The sequence below is a fragment of the Ammospiza nelsoni genome, chromosome 7 (genome assembly GCF_027579445.1).
Source record: "Ammospiza nelsoni isolate bAmmNel1 chromosome 7, bAmmNel1.pri, whole genome shotgun sequence".
In the NCBI taxonomy this organism is placed as follows: domain Eukaryota; kingdom Metazoa; phylum Chordata; class Aves; order Passeriformes; family Passerellidae; genus Ammospiza; species Ammospiza nelsoni.
In genome coordinates, this window is record NC_080639.1 from 11,026,861 (window position 1) to 11,045,416 (window position 18,556).

At 37.2% G+C, this 18,556-nt stretch overlaps 1 long non-coding RNA gene across 1 annotated transcript; it reads right to left on the reverse strand.

Moving 5' to 3' along the window:
* Positions 1–71: 71 nt before the first annotated feature.
* Positions 72–9,235, reverse strand: LOC132075684 (uncharacterized). Its single transcript, XR_009418805.1, has 2 exons — positions 9,160–9,235; positions 72–538 (listed from the first exon to the last, which is right to left on the reverse strand). It is a non-coding gene; the product is annotated as an uncharacterized LOC132075684 (long non-coding RNA).
* Positions 9,236–18,556: the final 9,321 nt, after the last annotated feature.

Below are 18,556 nucleotides of genomic sequence, written 5' to 3' on the forward strand. Positions count from 1 at the left end.
GTGGTTATTATATGGCCACAACATAGGCAATTAGCAAAATATTGCACTATTTATAAGACTCAGACTTGAACTTAGTACATAAATTTCCTTTATTTATGCTTTTTATAATATCAACACTCATACTGCATTACATTTGGAACCTGGTCATGAACATGCTATAGCCATTTCTATCTGTTCAGGTGTGTAAATAAAAAGGTACATTTATACAAGAGTCACCATGTGTGACATCTATATGGTTCTTACAGGCAAGTGCATCTCATAAAATAATTCATTTTATTCAACTCCATTGTTTGGAAGACCTGGCTTCACAGAGGTGACACCCTCACAGAAAAAAGACATTTCTATAGCAGACAAGCAGCAAAAGTTGTGAGAGTTTACAGCCAAGGGTGCAAACACTGCTCTGAAACAAACTGGCAACACAAAGTAAATACTGTCACTGGAAGCATAAGAGCTGTGGCAGCAAGGGCAGTGGTTATTTCCTTGTCCAGCTTGGCGTTTCCATACTTGGGATAACCTCACTAAAATAGCTGCACATTTCCTGTTTAATAGAAGAGATAAAGAAAAAAAATTTGACAAGGAAAAGTTACTTCAGAATTGCAGACTAATTTAACTTTTCCCTGGCTTGCTCCTGTAGTAATAGCTGATATTTTTCCATTCTGATTTTTTTTCCCAATTCCACGTACTACACCCAAGAGCAGTAATACTTGGCTTTATTTTAGTATATTCCACCTCAGCTCTTCACTCTTTGCCAAGTGCATGCTCTTACAAAGCCCAAGCCTCTTCCATCTCTGCAGCAGGCACAAGTGGCATGAACAGAAGAACAAAGCTGGCTGGTGGCCTCATGAAAAAGTACATAGAAGCAATGACAGCTCCAAAATGTACCAAGCAAACAGAGACATGCAAGAGGAATGCTTTACACTGTGTCACAGTTCAGGCGCTCAAGGTAAATCTACAATCCTCTACCTCCCATGTTGTTGCTCCTTAGCTTGCAGGGAGAAAGGGACCACAGGAAACCTCTGGAGAGGGGTCAGCTGTTCACAGCAGCTCCAAAAGGACACTGAATATTTCAGAGGATTTTTTTCCCAATTGGATAAAGTTCCCATCAGATAAAAGGCATCTTGTTCAGGCATTGCCTCAGCAAGGTGCCATCAGTCTCATCCTCATAAACACAAACTAGATAAATAGTGGAAAAGATTGAAAAAAACCCTTCAAAATTCACTTGATCATGAACTTTTTTTCCCTCATGTATAATAATGTAGCTCAACGTAAAAAGTGAGTAAAGTAGAAGCTTAGAGAATTAGGTCACTCAAGAAAATTGAAAGGCCAAATCTGCTTTGCCTTTGTGGAACAACTGGTAAAAACAAAAGCAAGAATTATTCCAAATATTATTTTCTTAGGCTTCTTCATTATCATTTCCAGGCAGTGCTTTTTCACAAGATTAAAACAAAAATAAGTAACTTTATTTATAGAAAATGTTTAAATATTCATGGTCATGAAGCATGCTGCAACCTCATTTCATGTTATTCAGACTACTAAAATGTGAAATAAAATTGTATTTTCCCCCAATTCAACCTTTTTTAAAAGAAAATGCTGACTAAAAAGAATCATGCAAAACAGATGATCAGAACAAAAGAATGATCTGAAGTATAGATGTTAACTGAAAGGCTTTCATTTTTACTCAACAGCTATTCTATGTTTTCATCTAGAGTTTCTGGGTTTGTGATTTTTTTGCATAAATAAGTTTAAACAATGAGTAATACATATTTATCTATGAATTTGTTAGTCTGGAATTTTAAATAGTCTCAAGAATTCAAGCTGGTCAAAAATGAAGTAATAAAATCTAAGCCACCTGCTCCAATTAACATACCTAATTTATTTTCTGCTTTAGGTAGCTATTTTTCCCATGAGCCCATTCCACATGCGAAATTTGGAACACCAGTGTACTTCCTTGGGTTTATGTTTTCAATATTATTTGGATTAACAAATCTTCAATTTTCACTTAATCCTCATTCAAGTAAATTTATTTTTTAACTTGCAAAGATAATTGATATTTACTGATTAGTAAAGTTTGGTTTAGGGTTTTTTTTTTGTCTTAAAAAAAAAAGCTGATGCACACCTCTGATGTGCAATTTTTGCTTTAAAGCATTGAGTTAAGAGTTCCCTGAAATTTTTGAGCACTTGTCTTTGAAGTATCATGTGTGGCATCACTTCTCTTTGAAACATTCCAAGATGTTTCTCCCGGTCTGTGCTCTGCAGCCTCTTCACCACAGACACCCAGGAGCTGTGCCTGCGAGTCCTTGCCACCCTTCCAAGGGTAGCTTATTTCCTTCTGCAGCTTTTGTCTGGGATCATTTTATTGTGTCACTGACTAACAGGCCCCCTTGGATTGTCATCCTTTATTGCCTATTCCTGACAGCTGCAAAAATACTGGCTTCCTTTTCTAATCATGAAATGAATTGTTGCAGGAATGGGGAATGCTACGGTTTCCTCCATATATCGTTCTTCAATCAGAAAATTGTAATTTCTCAGATGCATTAGCACAATATACTAGGAAACAGCTGCATAATTTAACTTAATTGTTAAGCAATACCTCATTATAGCCAGACAGTAAATTCAGCAGTTCACATTTTTTGTGTGCCTCATCTTTTCAGAGCTCACATCATGCTCTTTTTTTCATCTGCCTTTTTTCTCCCAAAGGTGCTGGAAAAGAACCATATTTGCAATAAAAATGAATTTAATCTTCTTTAAGAACCAGTTTAAATTCATGGTAGATGCTTAAGATTCAAATTGATAGGAAAGTAAGCCTTTCTCAATAACCCTGGAAAGTCTGATAGCAGATACTCATCTATTTTTTTTTAAACAATAAAAATCTCCATCCAAAATCCAAGAGCAAGTAATAATTTTGTTTTGAAATACATCTTAACTTCTAAAGGCCTATGATAGCAATAAATGTTGTTCAGCAGAGTAGAGGTGGAGAGCCTCAAAAAGAATTCAATTCAATGCCAGTGCTGAGTACCTAATATACAACTTGTTTTTAGATACTACAAGACACAAAACCATTTGCATTCCCCACTAGCTCATCTAAGAAAATGTAATTTATGGTATGAAATTGGTAGTGTCAGCCAACATTGCCCTATCTCTTCTCCAGACATTCAGTAAATCTAGTTTCTTTCTCTTTCTCTCTCCCTTTCCTTTCCTCCTAAGCCAGTTAATTTTAAATCTTCTTTACTTCTAAGGTTTTTTTCTTAACTTATTACTTTCTGAGTCAATTTGGACTTATTTGTTCAAATTACTTTTGAGTTGAATGGCCAAACTTGGCTATTTGCATAGTGTATTCACATTATATGTCCATGTGCTGATTCCCAACTCCATGCAAGTTATTAATTTACTGGAATATCTAGGCTAACAAAGGAAAAAATTCCATTCAGTTTCTATATTAGATATATTTTATGTTTTAAGTAATGCTCCAAACACATCAGTTTTATTGCTGCTATTGTCTAATCACATGATCAGGTCCTCTAAAATATTTCTATTTATACTGCATCATTAAATAACAAATGAAGCTGCCAGTAACTGCTGCTGGTTTCTGCCTCTTTGGCCCAGCAGCTTCCCTGTATTCTGGATATAAATTGATACTGTCTACCTCAATGAGTGACAGAGCTTATTCTGGTTTTAGTGGTTGTAAATCCCCTTCCTATGTTCCTGTCCAATACAACGTGGGAGAAGGAAAAAGTTTCACCATCACAAAGGTGACACTGATCCTCTCACCTCCTGGAACAGATTGTCTGCCCTCTCCAGTGCTGAAAACAGAGGACACAGCATCTTCATTTGTAAGTCTACTTCCAGCCATGTAAAAAGCAGACAGAACTAATTTTGAGTAAGGTCAGAACAGTAAACATTAAGAACAACCACTCACATTCCCTGCTGTAAGTTAGGACTATTATAGAGAAACACTCAAGAGAGAGTAGGAAAACTTCAATGACCTTTCTACTTGCCAGTTCTACGTACTATGAGCAATCAGTAATTACAGGTGTTCTATATCTGGAGCCAAACATTAAAAAAATTAAACCTTATGCCTTGGTGGGGGGGTTTTGAGGATTTGTTTCTTTGTTATTTGGTTTTGTTCCCTTTTTTTTCACAGAAATTAGAATAAAATCACTTGGATACAAGAAACAGTAACACCATGAATCTGCAAGTGTTTAGTCAGACCATGTAACTACTGATCCCAATCAATTATCCCTGTAGCTTCCGACCTGTGTAATTCCCCACCCACTGACAATCAACTAGTTTCTAATAATCCTTTCATTAATAAAAAAAATAAAGGTTTTTTGCATATTTATAACCCTTTCACAATTAAATGTTGGGTTTCATGGTTTTTTTTTACTATTACTGCACATCTTAAAACAGCCTGACTTAATTAGATCAATTGAAGAAGTTCACAGTGCTGTAGACTGGTTTTCCTGCTAAGCAATATCTCCCGATTTCACTGCTATCTATCCACTTTGTTTCCCACCTTGTGGATTAATACACAATCCTTGCTCTTTCTCCCTCATGAGGAAACAAAAAGGTCCTGATCAGTACACCTGGACATTTTATAAACAGGATGTGCAAGTTCAGAATCTGACAAAACATGGTGAAAATACCTAGCTGTGCATTAGTATGCAATTACACAATGAAATTTGCCTGTAGTTAGACTAAAGGGGATGCCTAATTAGCTTCCTAACATGGTCATCTAATTAGAGTAAGCAGAACTCCAGTCATTATATTTAGTTCTTAGGAGAGCCAGTTTTTGTTGAGAATTACAGAAAAACCATAGAGAAACAGGCTTACCAGTGTTTCCATAAGGGAAGGAATATTTCACTTCCAAATTAGGCAAGGGAAAGGAAAATATGATTATAAAAATGTGTGATATTTAAGTGTATGGTTTACACCAACACTATTTTCTTGCCTCATCAAAAAAACCACTGTTTTATTTAGAACAGATATTAAAATAAGTGCAAACCTGGGAGAAGTGAACACCTGCTATGAAATATGCTACATTGCCAAGATACAAAAAACCCAACAAAACCACACTGCTTGACTTTAAAATATCCACAGCTATAGAATGAATGTTTCCAATGTCCAGTTAACCTGTGTGTTGCAAACAGCAGCTGGCCTCAGTGGTAGGAAGTAAGCAAAGTGCTCCCTGTGTTGCCCAGTTGATAAATGACACAAAACTCAGATAAGTTTCAAGTTTTGTGGGTGCTTTATTAAGGGCCCGGGGAGCCGGTGGACTAGCATCCCAAGCCCGAGCCCCCAATTTCACATATGGGTGCTTCCCTTTTTATACATGCGATTCATAACAAGGTCTCCAAGAAACAGTTCCCCTTGCCTAGCCACAGACCCCTTGTGATACATTCCTTAGTTCACAAACAACATAATAAATCTTCTGCTTATCTTATTCTAAGAGCATTGTATGCTGCCTCCAGACAGGTTAGCATTCCTAATTTCCTACACTAGTTTAAATATTTATTAAATCCCTAAGACTACCTGCTAGGTTACACACAAAACCCAACACACACTTTCAATGGCTACAAAACTGCTTTTAACAAACCAGTTCACACACAACTCACTATAATTAAACATTTTGCTAAATCTCATTTCTTTTCCAACACCTGTGGCAGAAGCAGTTTCTTGCCCTCTGCTTCCAACCTGTTGGAGCACACACCACGGATGTGGGGATTTCGTCCAAATGCAGGGTTATACACTGCATATTGTGTCACTCCATTTCATACATATATCCTAATCACAGACTCCTCACATATTTGATGTAGTGTGAAGACTCTGATCATGTCCTGGACAATTTTTGTTTGCCTGTTCCAAGCAGCAAGGTGGTTTTGACCAAGTCAGAACCCTATTAAGAGTATTTCTCAGTGTGGTTTAGTATGTCTGAACATTATCTAATAAATCTGATTATGAGTTCACTGTTCCTAGTTAGCTTATTCAAGAGTAGCTTAGATGAAGAAATTACACTTTTTAACCAGGTCTGCTGATGAAAAGATCAGAAAAGGACAGTAACTTAGCAAATTGAAAAATGCTGAAGAGTGACAGCTATTTGTTCTTTAAACCAAATCTCCCTGGAGAAGTTTGTCAATCTGCTGTTGTAAGAATATTTACAAAATGTTCTAATAAAATCTGTGGGTTTGTTTGCAACACAGAAAAAAAATGAAGTCCCTCTATGGTCAGTGGAGCAGCTATGAAAACAACATAAAACAAAAAATAAATCCAAAATGCAAAACCTAAAAACAATTACCCAAACAAGTAACTTGCCTAATGTGCTAAGGTAAACAATAATTTATTAGCATATTTTGCAGTTCCCTGAGAGCCAACCATACTTATCCACAAGGACCTGAGTCTCTGTTCTGCATGAATTTACCTTCATTGTTATCTCTCAGAGTTTTTGAATGGCAAACACTGTAACAATGATTGAGATTAAAATGTTAGCCTGAAGTCAGATACCTGATACAATGGATGAATCTCTAATTCACTTTTAAATTGCTTAAATAATGTTACATTCAAAATTTTCTGCATGAATGAACATTAATTCAGCTATGAAAAAATGTTGCCATGTTTAATTCAATAGTTTTAAAAATTTAGTTATTAAAAGACTCTAGTTTAGCATTTCCTTTGGTATTCTGTTCATTGCAATTCATTTTAAGATGCATCACTAGGCCATGAAAGAGATTAAACAAAGCTCTAAAATGCTGCCCAAACTGAATATTTGTTTTTATGACATAGCTTTTTTACACAGACAACTATGAGAAAAATAAATTACACCATTTGATAGCAGATTAACACAATCATGGCCTCCATTCCTACAGCAGTTCACTGATGAGTAGGTAACAACTAATGAAGATTCTTGAAGCCTAGTGGCTTTAATTGTCTTTGGCATTTAGACAGATGTTGTTCCTTGAAAACCTCTAGAAGGTTGACCTTTGATAAGAAAGTGCTGATCAAAAGTCTTCTAAATCACAATCTGAAAGTGTCAATTCTGATAAGTGATTCTTAAAAATTCACTTATTTTGAAACTAGAGAATTTCTAAAATTCCCTAAAGTTCTTAAAATATTCTGTTTAATGAACTGTCAAGTGAATGGTTCAATGAAATAAAATAAATCAGCATTAATCTGATTTAGAGGATATTTATTAAGAGAAAAATACAGGAAAACTTACACATTATGGGTAGAAACTTACCACTGTTACCACAGAACATCTAGTTTTATTTCTCAGACAAATTCTTAAAAGTAAAGCATTTGTGTTCTGTAAGAGATTGTATAATTGGCAGCAATAGATCCTTCAATAAGAAATCAGGGAACCCTACACTGCTATTTCTTCTATCATTCCATAATCTTCACATTCATTAGAACAGAGCAGCTCTCGCCGTCCCTGCTGCAGCCCCAGAAGTCTCAAAGTGGGTTCAGCAGCAATACAGACTGAGTGGGGTGTTAGGGAATAGGCTATCCCAAAACGGTTTGGGTAGGTAGGAGGAAAAGACTTCCAATGAAGTTCAAAAATTACTTCCTCAGGTTCAAATTGGGATATGCAATTTTAATCATTAATGTGTCCTTGCTGCTCTGCCAGTCTGGATTCAGTATCACAACACTGTCAGGACAGCTCTCAGCTGAGCTTTAGGAATCTTGTACAAAACACAGCTTTTGAAGTTGGAAATTACAAAGAGCATTTGGCAATAAGGCTGCCACAGGCCAGGTCCCAGATCTGCTTTTGTCCCAGACACCTTTTTGGCAAAAAAGAACACATTTATCAATCAGCACCAGGAAATCACCATTTGAACAGAGTATTTCAGGCCATTCAGAGCACTGGGTCATTTCCTTTCTGGACAGAGCTTTTTTGAGTGCCACCTGTTAAAAGAACACTTCCATTTGGTGTTAGCTGGCACTCAGCATCCGTTGTTCTTATTTAATTCTCATAATTTTTTTGACCACGAGGCAAAAATAAATTTGTGAGGAGACAAAGATTCATTGGGGCCTTCAGCTCACAGCTGTTCGCCCTGGCTGCTTCCAATTGCTGTCTGTCTACTGGGTCACACTGAGACCACAATCCCTCTGTTGCTGAGCATCTAGCTCTAAGGCAGCTTTTGTGTTAGGTTTACCCAGATAAGCCACAATAAGATAGAAAACCGCAAGACATACAGCTTTTCTGTAGGTAATCATCCACACAGACATGCAGGGTATGCCTGAGGAATGGAAGCAGTTTGTGCACCAGGGCGTGTTTGTCTTGCAGCCTGAGGTGAGAAGTTAAAGAAAAGGTAAATATCCTAAATACTCCATGCAGTATTTTCCCACTCTCAGGTTGTCCTACACACTGTCACAAAGCTGACCATGAAACAGCATTGGGAATATCTGTGTCAATGCTTGTGTGCCCACAATTCAATCCTGTAACCTCAAGAACATCATCACCATTTGTCTTCTTCCTGGAGTGCTCAGCAAGCTCAAAATGTATCTATTTGATATTTAACTTGGCCATAGGTTCATGTTCACATGGAAATGTCTTTATATATATCTCCCTGTAAATGAAAACTCTGCCCTCATATTTTGAAAAAGGCTTTTTGGGGCAGGCGTAGTGTGAAGCAGGCACACCTTAAAGACATCAGTAGAGCTTCATTACACCATAAAAATAAATGTGCTCATCCCATGTTAACTGGGACTCTTTTACCCCACTGTGGAGTGTGGAGGCACATTCACAGTTGCAAACAGGTTGCCCTGCTCAGTGTTTACAGGCCAGGGCACAGCCTGCTGCCATTTAGCTGTGACACTGCTGAACAGCAGTAGGGACTCTCTGAGGAGAAATGAACAGGCAACCCTAAACTCAGGAAAATACATTAAGTGGGCTTTCATCAAAATTTTGAAATATTCCAGCTGACAGAGACAGCAATCCTCAATTTCCATTTTCCTAATTGCAAAATCAAGTTAAGGAATTGTAGTGTCTTACAAAACAAGGGGGAAAAATTACCATGTTCCTCAGTATGTACTGTACTTCCTCTCACCTTTGAGTAAATACAGTTTGTAAGTACACAGTCACTCACCACACACACAAAACACGATCTGTTGTCAACTTATTGCAGGGGTTCCATGCTGTGGTCTCCAATAGTAAACATTTCATACCTTCTTGGTGTTTTCTCATGGGCACCTCTCAGAGTACTGTCTTTCCTCTTCACAGAGTGACCAGCAAAACGCAGTTCCCTTCCCAACCAGCCACCCCACTCTTTTATAGCACTCTTCTTCTCATTGCTTACAGCTGTGGCCTGGTAAAGTCAGGCCTGTTCCTCATCTTTGATAATTGGTCCAGCTGCAACTCCTTAGGGGTAAGATTACTTTCTACACTATCTTTATTTTCTTATATTCTATCCCCCTACAGTCATTGTGAAGGAAAGGGTCCTCCTTGGAATAATTGCTGTTGTTGCTATATCTTGTTGCATTATTTCATGTTACACAACTCCCTACATGGTACGTCACAGGCAAGAACATCATCTCTGCTGTCCTGGATAGGAGGCAGTGAGAAAACCTGCCTCACCTGCTGGGCATGTCCTGGGGTGATGGAGCCAGGCTGCAAGAAAAACTTAATCTCAAAGACATTGTCTCAAAAATATTCTAGGCATAACACACGAAACTTAACTTGGTGCTTAACTTGGCTACTTTTTTTTTCTTTTTTTTTTCTTTTTTTTTTTTTTTTTAATGTAAGTTAAGCCTAGCAAAATGTTTTTAAATAATGCAGGGAAAACCTCGATAAGTACTGAATATTTTAATTAACACTGATTTTATGACTGGACAAGGAGAATTAAGACATTCTTTTATTAGCATCTTTCTGTAACACAGCAATTTAGCTGAGAGAAAGAACAGTGCAGATGCATTATGTTAAGACCCTATGAAGTATCTGTCAGACCTCAGGAAACAATAACTGCATTAAAAATATTGATGCTGTAAAAGTTAAAAAAGCAAACCTCAAATTGTTTACTGACCTGAAACATTGAGGAAAATTAACCAGCAGAAGCAAAATCAGCTTGTTGTACCATTTACATAATTCACCCAGCTGAGCTGAAGGCTTCTAAGTTATAAATAAAATAAAAGGATATGCTGGATACTTAGCCTGGTTTTCTAAATGGCTCATCCACATAGTGTGCAGGTTCAATTTGTATGCTGGTGCACACTCACCCCAAGACCCTGGATAATCTCAGGTCATGGAAGTGTATTCTTGGCTGTAATTTTTGTATTACTTGCTTGAAAAGTTGTGAGTGACAAAGGGTAGGGGAAAAGAAGGGATGAAGAAAAAATACTTGCATCAGACAAGACAGTCTTGAAAATGCCCTCTTCTGTGCCTAAACCTGAGAGGGTAATAGGGGTGGGAGAGAAAAACCCAGGGAAGGCAAAGAAAATCCCACTTTTATCTATGTGTGAGGAAGCACGTTAAGCCAAAGGAGATGATCTTCAAGTGACATGGTGAAAATGATGCATTTTGTTGCAACAAATGTTACTGAGAACATGGACAAAGTACGATGTCTTCAAGTCTTCACTATTTTAAACATTCCAGTTTACTGAATGTTTCTTCTGTTTTGGGTTTCTTTTTCACACTTTACTAGCAGTTCTAGCAGGAACATTTAAATGCTAATCTGACATTAAAAGCTAGAATATCTGTTTAAATAGTGTAAATAGAAGCTGTAGGTGTACACTGTATGTTCTGAGGCTGTCGTTTCTCAGTGGCACAGCCCAGAGGGTGGATGTGAAGCACAGCCCTGGGTCCCCTCTCTAGGACAAAGCCTTTCTGCTCCACTGCAGCTCAGTGCACATCAAAGGTTTGTGCCAAGTCATGCATTGGAGTGCTGCATGTACTTGATATGAAGGCAGCTGAGGGAGAAGCCTCTGACAGCAGCCATGATTTGTTTTTCACAGTTAGGTATCTCTTTAGTCTTTGAATGGTAGAAATATGTCACCATTGAAGAAGGAAACACTGTTTAATAGGAAAAAAAATCTGACTGCATCTTTGTGTGTGCTAAAACTGTCTCTTTGGGAAATAATTCCCTTTCAGAGTAAGGGTAGTGACTTGTCACCTCCTCAGTTTTATCCTCTGCCCTTTCATTGTGGCTTGTGATGAGAATGTAGCCCTCTCAGTGGTACAGGCATTCATGGAAGAATGGAGAGGGTGCCCTAAAACTCACAGAAAATTACTCTGACAAACCCATGTTTCAGAGCCTTTCATTTCTGAATATCCTCACTCATCACTTAAAAAGTCTCCTTTGGCTCCATCACCTCTCTGTCTGCACCTTGTTACTCACAGAACCATTTAGGGTAGTTTTGCTAATGTTGCTATCAAGGTGAAATTTCTTCCTTGGAGGTGTTTAGTATGCTTCAGGTTCATCTGCATTTCTCATCTAGGAGTCTAAGACTTCCATGGTTTCCTGTGAAACCAGCCTGGGGTTTTTTTTCTTTCTTTATTTTACTTGTCATTCTATAAAATACACAATTTTTCTATTTTAGCAATCTTTCCTATACTGAAGTGTTATTCTTCCAAATTCCTTTTCAGACTCGAACAAGGTGGAGGTCAGTAGATTTCCAGGTGGGTAACAAACACTTTATAGCTGAACAACACTTGTGTGCCTGATACAATCATTGTGTCGCTGTTATTGACCTAGAATTAATAGTTTGTCCCATTCATCAGCAATTTTACCTCATCCAATCTGAGACACAAGTTTCTTGAAGTAGTGCTCAATCTTTTCAGTTACTTTTTTTATTGACCACATTTGGATTCACAGCCTTGAAAATTCATTACTGCTCAAGATTTTGAGTTATCCTTCTCATAAAACTGTAACAGAAGGGTAACCCAGGGTAGGAGAAGCAGAGAGAATTTCTTCTGCTGAACCATGACTTTGGAACCAGGGACAAGATGCTAATCTCATCACTCAATAAAAAGTGAAAGATCCCTTCCTTTGACTTTTAGTACAGGAACACAGAATAATCTGAAGTGTCAATATACACTCCTTCCTTTCAAGGCTACAGAAGATCAGAGCCAATTGGATTACAGGGAGTACCAACTTGGTTTAGGATAATGCTTTAAGCACATAGTGATAAGCAGGATAAATAGGACAGCATTTCCACTGGGATACCAACGTAAGATGTTTGCACAGACTGTAGGATATAGGGCAGAATAACGCACCATCCCCTTGGTACCTAACACAATAGCTGTGCTCCCAAGGCTAACTCCTGAACTGGACTTTTGGAACTCCAGGGACAACCACCTTAAACAAAAGGCATTTTATGTTCTTTCTTTGAGTTCTCCTGTACTTCAGGCCTGCAAGAACCAAAGAGGTTGCATTTGAGTTTGCCACAGTGACTATTATGCAATGGAGGCTATATATATGATTCTTGGAATGGAAAGGCAAGGTCTCACTTTGATCAAATCCAGGATGTGTTTATTTTGATCTCAGAAATATCCTGACCTGAACTATTCATCTGCAAGGCATTTTTATCTCTGAGACTCATTACTCCAATAGGATTGATTTATATTCTGCATCCAGAAAAACTGAAGGCCTGATTAGGCCTTAAGAACAGCAATTTAATCAATGGCCTAGTGAGCGAGCCCATGTGTGCAATTTCTGCACAATGAACTTAGTGCATCATTTCAAGTGAAAACCATCTAACTGGATTATTTACAACAAACATTTACAAATTAGATGGTTGCAACTAAAATATATGAGTGGTTTCCTCTTTAGACCAAATTATACATGTGTTAAGTAAAAGTTTTTACAGTTTCTTTGTTTTGTTTTGTTTAGGTTTTTTGTTTGTTTGTTTTGTTTTGGCTGGGATTTTTTTTTTCTGCAGGAAAGATACTGGTCTCCAAATAGCTGTAATTAAGGATGTAAGCAATATGCAGACTGAGAATGATTTACAGCACATCAGCTTTGTTCTGAAGCAAATGCAGAAAACAATGACGTGTCAGTGAGAAATTGATGCCTTTAGAACAATTAATTATTGGGCCACACATGCCAATTACAGTGGAATAATTCATATAAGAAAATAGAATCACAGAATTATAGAATATCCTCAGCTGTAAAATAAATCTATGAATTGTTAAATGACGCAGTAAAAAGCTGATTATAATACAGCGCAGCATAACAAGTGTTTGGCCTCAAGAAGGGCCTCTCCAGCCCTCCACTACACACTTGGGTAAGACTCAGAGACTTTGGGTGTTCATAGTGTGACTCCAGGGGGTTTGACTAAATCATCTTCAAAGGAACCTTTCAACTCCAGGTTCTGGTGATGATGTGACAAAACCACTGTGAGTGTTGACGAGATGAGAAAAAGCATCCAGGTATGACAGGTTCTGCAGTTTGCAGCTCCTTCTTCATACTTCCACCCCTCTTCTCAACAGAAAGGAACCTCCAAGATGTCCTTTCTGGACAGAAACTATAAAAATAAAAAAATTGAGGAAACTGTGGCCCATAACCTGCAAGATCAAGGCCCTGTGCACAGAGAAATTGAGAGATGCACACCCAGGAGGTATTTTGTATCAGCTTCTCACTTTCTATTATAAAATGAAATGGAGGAAACGTGTCTGAAGAGAATTATTGTGCCCTAACTTTGAAAAACAAGACCATCCAACAGTCAGGGCAATTGTAAACACTAACACATAATTCAATGACTTTTGCACAGCTGGACAAAATCAGTTACCAAGAATCAATAGTTTAACCTAGAGCAACATCATCTAGACCAAAACTGTTTCCATACTCATGCAAAATGGAAACTCCAAACAAGTTGGGTTTGTTTGTTATTTGTTTGGGGGTTTTTATTCTGTATTTCCAAAGACCTCCCTCTCAAAGTCAGCTTCTGGAAAAAAAAAAAAAAAAAGAAAAAAAAAAAAGAAAAGGCCAGAATTCAGCAAAACAAAGGGAGGAGAAAGTACAACACAAACAGAGGTTTGTATTGAAACCACCAGGAAGAGGAGGGCAACTAGAAGCTGAATAGCTTTTCTATTTTTCAGAATAAGACCAGCTTTCCAGGTGCTACAAGCTTGCTGCAATGAATGTGATCTAAGTATGAAAAATGACAGGCTGACTTAATTCACATCATATTCAAGTATATTAAGTGCTTGAACACTGCATAGCTCTAAGAGCTTCCTCACTTCAAAAGCATTAAACTTTCCCTATAAAGGAGCCAGCATGTGTGTTACTCTTAAAATCCTCCCTTTGAATTCATTCCTTTAGCAGATAGGACTTGGCCAGAATGAACCTGAGTGTGAGAGTTTTAATGTATTAATACATAAAAAGCAATTTCAAGTGAAAAAGAAAAAAAAATATTTCTTCAAAGGAAAAGAAAATTATGGCCAGAAAAATGTTTTTAGAAATGCAAATGGAAACTTGGCACTTTATGTTTCCATATGTTTCCTGCAGCCAGGATGAATTTCACCAAGTTGTCTTGGATTCCTGAAGAACAAAGAGAAAAGTAAAAAAAGTCCTAAGTCAAATTAAGCAGGAGCAAAATATTCCTGTGCTGAAAGTATAGAGAAAATTTCAGAAGCATCATAAAGCCTGCAGCAGTATGAATTAATTGTGAAAATGGAAAAATGTTGAAAAAAATCAGCATAGTTCCTGAAAATGACAGAAAGCTTCTGAAATTTCCTTTACTGAGACTCATTTCAAAGCTATCAAAAAAAGCTATGAGACATTTTCCATATTTTGATATTAGATAAGTTGATCTGGAGACATTTTGTTCTGTATTTCAAATGCTTTAAACACAGTTGAAACAAAAAGTGAGAGAAGATTCAGTAACCCAGAAATTTCATCTTTTGCTGCTCACAGACTCTAATTTCCTTCAGTACTTTCAAGTTTTGCACCCAATAATAGATGTTGGATGAGCAAGCATTATACTTGTCAGTATAGTAACACAAGCCACATCTACCCTTCATGGATTCAAACGGAGTTTCTTGAGAAAAAACCAAAATAACTGCAGAGCTCTTTAGAAAATGTCTTCCAAAAGTGGATCCATTTGGTATGGTACAGATGTAACTACTGTTCTTCTAAAACTGCTTTTATACACTTACGACAAAATCAAGCAGGGGGAAGGTTTTAGGCTGATCAAAGAAACCAATGGTTTCTATTTGGTAGGATTTTAATATAAAATTCAAAATGTTCAATTAATTTGCCCGATTTTCCAATATATTCCCAGGTATAAGATAATCTTAAATGAAATTCTTTTTAATGATTTTCAAATTCCTTTTATCATTCCTATTTCTACATATTCACCCTCAAAGGCTTTTGGTGCTTGCTATAATTGCACAAATCTACTGCTATTTTTCTTAACCCAGATTAAGTGAATGAGAAATGTTCTGCTGAAAGAGCTTCTCTAAAAGGCCAAAATCTACCAATATTCTCACCAACATGAATTTCATCAACTATATCTTTTCTTTTAGCCTCTTTCACTCTTCAATTTTTCAAGCATCGCCAATAGCAAAAGTACCTTTCTTCCAACTCTGTTTTTATTCTTTAGATGCTTTATTTTCATCTTTTGAAATCAAAAATATTGAAATAGCTACAACAGACCCAAGATTTAATATAGATCACAAGGATGTAAAAAGGGTAAAATGCTTTAGATGTGCTAACTGAGAATTTTAGAAAGGGTGAACCAATAAATTCCTGAAAACCTCCCCTTTAGGGCAAACCACCAAATTTCTTCTTATTTATGAAGACTTTAGCTAAAGTCTTTATAAATAGAGAATAGTAGAGAATGTTTAGCATTTATTCAGTTATTATATCACAACATAGAATTTGCCATATTCCAAAGTTATTCCTGGCAGGTTACTTCTGAGTCTCAAGCCTTTCCAGCCTGGCACTCCATAACTTGATAAATACTTTAGCACTTGGTCTCCCAACCCAACATCCTCAATCCACCTTCACCTGCTGCAAGCTCAGTACCTCAGAAGGAGGCCAGGGGTTCCCAACAGCACAACCAATTAATTGCAAGGAAAGAGGACAGGGCTGACCAGTGCAAGGAATAACTGAGCACTGAAAAGGTCAAAGCAGTCTGATTTACAGTACTGTCATGTTGTGCAGGATGCATGAGGCATTTCAGTGCTCATTTCACATTCTACAGTGACAATGTCTGTAATGAATAGGAAATGACATATTATGAATTCATTCTTGTGATGATAATTGTAATGAGAATAGTGAATGGTACAACAAATCTAATCCATCTTCATGACAATTTAAAAACTGTAATCTGATTGCCATCCTGGGCTATTCTTCAGACACTTTCTAGAAGAAAAATAAATACGATAAAGAGGCAAAAAATATTGTCTTTCCTGGATATGTTAAAACCATATTTCTTGGAAAGGTGTGTGATCTGTGTAAAACTTACACAAAAACCCCCCTTCCTTTAACTACATGGAAACTTTGATTTTCCTTTTATTTCAGCACAGAATGTTATAACTTTATTAACAGAATCTTAAAGGTCATCAACCCTAAATCATGCATTAACAGAGGATAAAGAAAAGAATTGAAAAACCTTGAGTTATTCCAATAATAATCAGATGTTCTGTATATAATATAATGACACACTGATGCATTGCATTTAATAAAACTGAGTGTATAGGAAAATCAAACTCTACATAAAGCTTAGTTACCTCACAGATTTCAGAACTGTTTTCTTGGCAGGGAGAAAACAATACTGTAGTGAAAGATACAGCAGTGCACTCACTGAAACTTCAAAAGCAATAATTTCTGTCCCCACAGTTTCACTGGAACTAGGAACCACAATATTAGCTTATGCCAAGCTATTAAAAATGTAAGCCCTCCGTCTCCCAAGCATGCTACCATCTGATTTCAATGCTCTGAATGAAATATTGGCTCCACAGCAGGCCCTTACAAAAATGAGACTGTGACCCTGCTGGGGCCAGGACATCAGCATTGCTTGCTCATGGGCTCTGTCATCCCCTCTGTCTACCACTGATGACACTCACACAACCCAGCTGGTCTAAACTACCCCAAACTACCCCCAAAAATCTGAAATTAAGTCTAAGAAATGTTTCTCCAAGGTATCCTTCCTCCTATTCCCCATTACACCAACATTATTTGCTGTTTTAATTGTATTGTTTTCTTAGAGTCTGGGTAATTGAATCAAGTGTGGGTCATAGCATTGCTCCTAACCCAGGCTTGAAATCATTTAGAGGAGGGCTCATTTAATGGATCATTGCTTGCTAACTTGATATAGCATTGCTTGCATTGCAAACCAGTTGTGTATCTTGTTACACAGCTGATGGTCTTGTAACCATGCTGCTGTATCAACTGAAATTTATGGCTCTGCTTAAGATTTACTTTGGGAGTGATTTATTTTGTTTTCAAGAGTAATTTGTATTCTAAGAGGGCCTGTTCTAGTAGAAGCTGAAATAGTTCTCTAAGAAGTTTACATAAGCAAAAATAAAAATTATAATGACAGTCTTTTATTTTCATGGATGAACTTTTAATAGAAGTGCTCTGGTAAACAGCGACAATTTGTGTTTGCCTGTAGAATTAAATCACTTGATATGTTGATTGTATTGAATTAGTCACCTGTATAAGTCATGGGTCTTGACTATTGAATTTTTTTAAAAGGTCTTTATTGATTTTTAAGGAGAAAATGTATTTAAAAGGTGGCCCACTGTTGTAATTCTACTCATTATAAAGTGCTAAATAGCTGAAGGGGACAAAAATAGTATTTGGGAAAAGAGAATCTATTTTTAACTAATTAGCTTTGAATCATTTGTCTAGCTAATCCATGTTCTCAATCTATGGCAGTGTTTGGAAGGTAATTGAAAACCAGTTTTCTAATAAATGTGGTGACTGCCCTAAGTAGAAGAGATTCCAGTGCTCAGGAAAGAGAACAAAACCAGCACAAACAGCAACTGCAGGACTGGTGTCCGAGCAGTCACTGAGATATCAGTGTGTGCACACCAGATTAGTGCACACACACCTTGAACTGAAATATACACTTGGTCAATATGGGAACAAAAATCCCCCCCAAACCAAATATTTGTTCTCATTTGAATTAGTATTTATCCTGTTCAGTGTTCGTAATTGGAAGATTTCTGTCATGATCTAAGTGTTGCTGGAGTTTCAACACTTAAATGCCTTCTTTAGTTCACCGATATAATTAAGCTGTGTAAGAGCAGGCAGATGAGATTCCTGGTTGTGTCGGGGGGGGTTGTTGGGTTTTTTGTTTGCGTTTTTTAAATTTTTTCTTTTTAATTTAAAGACAATCAATATTGGGATCCTGGGACAGGACGAATAACGTATGGTTCTTAGAAATAGTGTGGTACAGAGAACACCATAAGATGCACAAACTAGCACTGAACAAATGTTGCAAGCAAACAGACAACATAAAGCCTTTTATCAAGATAAAGCAGCAATGTTCAGAAAAAGAAGTTATGTAGCAGAGAGCAGAGAATTAGATAGAAATTTAGAAAAATACCATGCTCTGCCAAATTGCACTTCGGTCAAAACAGAAGGAGCTAAGGAGATGAGGCAAACCTGCCTGCAAA